This window comes from Haplochromis burtoni, unplaced genomic scaffold (genome assembly GCF_018398535.1).
Source record: "Haplochromis burtoni strain Fernald_Lab_line unplaced genomic scaffold, NCSU_Asbu1 Contig_96, whole genome shotgun sequence".
Lineage (NCBI taxonomy): Eukaryota > Metazoa > Chordata > Actinopteri > Cichliformes > Cichlidae > Haplochromis > Haplochromis burtoni.
The window spans coordinates 2,020,158-2,025,721 of NW_024582457.1; the positions used below are offsets into that span (position 1 = coordinate 2,020,158).

The window sequence follows — 5,564 nt, forward strand, 5'->3', positions numbered from 1 at the left end:
GTTGAGGACTATTAAACTTTCCAGGCCAGCTACATTTTTATAAAGTAAGACTTCTTCAGTCACCTGTGGGGAAGCTAGTTCCCAGATGGAACAGCCTCATCTCACAGGGTCAAATATCTCAACGTCCCAGTTGTTTTTTGTACAAGCACATGAAATAAAGTCCAGAACAATAGCAGGCTTGTGTTGGGTGCGAGGGCGTGTGTTTCACTTCCTCAGCAGAGGAGCGGTCATGTCCTCCCTCTGATATTACTCCGAACCCTGCGGAGAAACTGCGATTAGTCATGTGAAAAAGAGAGAGGTGAGTGAGAGGGTGTACTGCAGCTGTTCCCTGCAGGGACTAAGAGAGTACGAGGTCTCCTCATATGAAACTTTAGGGTCAGCAGAGCTACGCCAAGGTCCCAGTTCTCCTCATTAAAACACCTACGAGACGAATGCTGGAAATACCGTGCTGACCCCGACCCATCGCCGCATTATACATATCTGTTTTTCCCACTTCTCTGTGCAATCTGTGCTCGCTGGTCTCAGCAGATAGAGTTACCCCGTCTTAAGCCTGCCCCCACCATAGAAAACAGCTGCTTCACCTTTCACACTCTGAGATGCCTTAACTTCTTCGAAAAGACACTCTGAATAAAAATCAGTCTCTGAGAGACATGTTGATAATTGCCCAAATGCCCTGCTAATACTCACACCAAAGCTGGGTTCTGGATTTGGGTTGTGCATTTATTTAGCCTGCATTCACAGCAATGCAGGCCTGTGTATAACAGGGCATTTTCATGAAGACATTAGTCTTTAGGGTAGGATGCCTCTTTCACAGTATGGAAATGTAGCTACTGCCTTTTTCATTTTTTTAAAATAAGGTGTTTTATTGACTAGACAGGTCTGTCATCACCTGCGCTTCACAGCAAAGACACTCTCACACAAACATGACTACGTGTCACTATTTCTCAGCAGGCTTTCATCAACCTGGACTGAACATTGATCCAATTGATTGCCTAAAGCCCTGCTTCCCTTAGCAACCAGAGTGGTTTTTCCCCTAATGGACACAATGCTTCCTTCACACAAAATGGGTCAACCTTCACTACAGGGAGTGCAGAATTATTAGGCAAGTTGTATTTTTGAGGAATAATGTTATTATTGAACAACAACCATGTTCTCAATGAACCCAAAAAACTCATTAATATCAAAGCTGAATGTTTTTGGAAGTAGTTTTTAGTTTGTTTTTAGTTTTAGCTATTTTAGGGGGATATCTGTGTGTGCAGGTGACTATTACTGTGCATAATTATTAGGCAACTTAACAAAAAACAAATATATACCCATTTCAATTATTTATTTTTACCAGTGAAACCAATATAACATCTCCACATTCACAAATATACATTTCTGACATTCAAAAACAAAACAAAAACAAATCAGCGACCAATATAGCCACCTTTCTTTGCAAGGACACTCAAAAGCCTGCCATCCATGGATTCTGTCTGTTGAAAGAAGTAATGCAGTTATGAAAAAGTGATATGGAATCATGTGGAATTTAAGACATGTTGTACAAGGAGAACTCAGTTATATTCAAGAGGATTCACACTTTGAATTTATTGCAAGCAATGTGTTGTGCAAGCAATGGCAACAAAAGATAGTTGTGTAACCATAACACGGTGAAGAATTTACTAGGAATTTATTGTTATTTGTTACATGACTGGGTATAGAAATAGCACCACACCAATATAAGCAGAAGACTCCCTTTCCTTATTTCTAATCTTTGAAATAGTGTTGTCAAACCAGCAAGTTAAGAAAGTCTCTTTATGTTAAATTGAAAATAATTTGGGAATTTCTCCAGTTATGGTACATAATGTCAATAAAATATTTAGAGAATCTTTAAAAAAAAAAAAAAAAAAAAAACAAAACAAGTTGAAAGAAATAGCAAAACACACATTCTGCAGTGCAATTTACTACATGGGTTCATGGGTTTGCACTCTAATCACTGTTGGTTTTTGCATTCACAAATCCACTGAGAAGGCAACAGTATTTCTGGATCTTGTTAATCCAGAAATACTGTTGCCTTCTCTTTTTTAGAAGTAGGCAATGCACACCAACAGCAAAAAGGCCACCCTATCATTATTTTTCACATAGTGCTTGAATCAAAATGACCCCATTTAAAAATAGAGTATATTATTATTGTTTGATTAAGATGCCAAAGTTATAGTTATTATAGTCATGTACTTATATTCATGAGCAGAAAAAAATATTGTGGTTGAGCGTTATGCTTGATTAATTCCTGACTTCTCAGAGAATTCCAGTGTGCCAGTTTAAATTTAGGGAGTAAAAACATGAATTCAGTTTGAAATTCCTCACTGCTGCTCAAAATAGTACAAACATCAAGAATTCACTGAAAAAGGAAAGAGTCCGCATTTAAGCACTGTGATGCTGGATGGTCTTTAAGACAAACAGGGCGAGACAAAGTGTTCTCACAGTGCAGTCAAGTATTCTTTGGAGTTGATTACAGAGACTGATACTTACAAAATGTTCCAAGGAAGAGGCAGAAAATGAAAGCTGACTGAAGCAGATCTCAGGGCTCTCTAGATTTAAAGTACTACAAACAGAAGGACGGACACTGGTGATCTTTAGCCAGAGATAAATGCTTCTAGACCAGAGTCTGAGAAGGTCTCAAGAATGAACACTGGTAGAGTACTGAAGGAATAAGTGTTAAAGCAGGGGTGTCAAACTCGTTATACATTGCAGGCCACATACAGCCCACTTTAATCTTAAGCGGGCCAGACCAGTGAAACTCTACTTTCTGTCAGTGTAAATAAGTTAAATATGTAACTGTTTTTCTACACAACGAAAAAAAAGCTGCTGTGACAAAGAAAGAAACCTGTCAGCACAACTGTTCTACCTGTATTGTCCAGACTTTGTAGTTTTTTGTTTATTTGTTTGTCTGTTTTGTTTTTTCCTTTTGGGGGGGGGGTGAGGGGGGGTTTAAACTGTAGTCATAAAAAAAAAAAAAGAACAACAACAACAACAGAAAAATCTATTGAAAGTGAAAGACAGAACCCAGAAGTTCTGTGTAATACGTAAGTGAATAATGCAGAAAATGTAGATTTTTGATGGGAAACTGGTTTCCAAGTACACAGAGCAAGAGAACTATACAGGAAGTGTGATTTCATCATGCAAGCAAGACAGTGAAGTTAATTCTAAATGTGTTTTTGTGCTGCTGGCTCGCTGAATTTTGGTCACAGTGACAAAAGTGACTGCAGTTTTGGTATCTGTGAGACACTGTCTCCGTGTTGTCGGATGAACAGAGGGATCCGTGCTTTGTGTTAGCATCTTTTTGCAGAATCTGTTTACCTGCTCTTTAATCGTTTACCGTTTTATCTGTTGGACATTGTTGAAATGGTTTTGGAGGCTTCCAGCTGAGATTTCAACGTTTCTGTGGACACCACACGTGTCTACATTTAAATAACAGATCTGACGGTAGATCCTATAAAACCAGATGTTCTTGCTTGCCTCCAGTACCAGGGGCATTGGGGTTCAACAGGTTAATTGTTTATTTCTTAATTACTTTGTCTAGTATAAATGGCCATAGGGGAGGTTTCTATCAGTAGAATAAGCTGTTAAAGTTGTGAAAATACAGTTAAAAGTCCAAGAACTATGCTTGTGCTTGTTTGTGGTAAGCAGTGAATCAAACAAGTTAATGATTATAAATGGCTTCAAGCACACATTCAGGTATCAATGTGTATCACTGAAATGAGGCCAGATGGTGCTCAGCTTACATTTTTGCTCATTTCGTCACCTTTTCTCCAACATGCTTGCATTTAAATCCAGCTCCCCCATCTCTCTGTGTACCTGGCCTGTACCAGTTTACTTGCTGTCTTCGGAACATCTGCCTCTCATTCTTCTTTCACATAATGGTATGATCACAATCTGTGTTTGCACATGATTGGCTGCATGGTGTGCCCATTAAAATAAAGTCCCACCCCTCCCTGCCTGAAGACTCAGCTCGCACATATCGACAGGCCATTAATTGACATATATACTGATCTTGCGGGCCAGATATAATTGTATCGTGGGCTGGATGTGGCTCGCAGGCCGTACATTTGACACCCCTGTCTTAAAGGGAAGAATACCTTCTAAGAAACCATTATGTGAAATCTGCAAATACTCAGAAACATCTGCCAGAGAGCACAAACACCGGACTCTAAATGACTGGAGGACAGAAGGTATTCTGGACCGGCGAGTCCAAATTTGACTCTCTACAGACTGTTAATGTCTGCACTGAGTCTGAGAACTTTATGATGCTAGATGCATAGCACCCGCAGTGAGATTCCATTATAATATGTGGCTCCATCTTGATATTTCTGGCAAATTACTGCAAGTCAGCAGCCATGAATTACAAGGTCTACACAAAATCTTGATGCATCATGGAATCCCATCTGGACTAAAAGTTATTGGTCATCGGTTCATTTCATTAACAAAAAAAACTCCAGCATAGGTCAAAACTGTGCAAAGACTATCTGACCAATTAAAGGGAATTTGAAGTTCTCGACGACCAGACTAAAATCTATAGAACAGATTTGGAATTTAGTCAATTCTAAGAGATTTCACAAGCATTTCATCCAAAGCAAATATCTGGGAAAAGCTAGAAACTATTTGGAAGTCAATAAAATAAAATAAAAAAAGAGAATGAACATAAGTACATAAAAACAATATCAAGATGCAATGCAAGAATTCAACAAGGCCAAAGGAGGCATTATTATGCTTAATATATTTCTAAAATATTTCCGTTTTCTTGTCTGTATGATTTTTTTTGATCACTTATCGGTCCCCAATTTTGGAAATAAAGATAATATTTTAATTATTTCCAAATCATCAATCATTTTTTTTTTTTAAATTTATTTACAAATTTTTGGAAATTGGATTTTATTTTTATGATTCATGGCACAAGCCTGCATTTTTGGGAATTAGAGTATTTAAAACCATCTTATTAAAACTAGACCTTGTAAATGTTATTTAAGGGTCTCTTCAGTATCTGAGGCAACGCCCCCCCCACCAAACTCTGCATGTTGTTGTTTTTTTAAGCACAGGGTGGCTTTTGGCTGAACACCATTTAATCAGAACTATGCAAAGTTTGTTCTAGCAATTTTCCTGAAATACTCTTAAACATCAACAACTCCTCCACAGTCCTACAGCCTGTGTTGTCTCTTGCTTATTAAAATACTCTTGTGCAAACATTTGTTCAATACAGGGCATTTTTGCAAAGTACACTTACAGGAAATCCAGACTTCTAAGCTGGCCTGGTTTTGTTTTCCACAAACTGCTGTGAATTTGTTGTTAAATAGACTTTAAGTCATATTCACATAATATGTGAATCTATTTTCCTATTCTAAGGGAACCACTCTGTATGTATCATTAAACATCATTTATTTTTACCATCGGCTCCTGCCAATTTCTTTTGGGGCCACCAACACTGCTCATAGAAAGAAATCTATATTTAAAAATGCACTTTTAAATTGATATGCCAGTCATTATCAAGTATAAAAGTCTAAATCTGCGGCATCAACCAAAATGCTTCA

At 37.9% G+C, this 5,564-nt stretch overlaps 1 protein-coding gene across 6 annotated transcripts in view; it reads left to right on the top strand.

Moving 5' to 3' along the window:
* The window catches only part of LOC102311160 (signal-induced proliferation-associated 1-like protein 2), an 88,096-nt gene that overhangs the window by 34,607 nt on the left and 47,925 nt on the right, over positions 1-5,564 (top strand). The gene's annotated exons all lie outside the window — the stretch shown is intronic.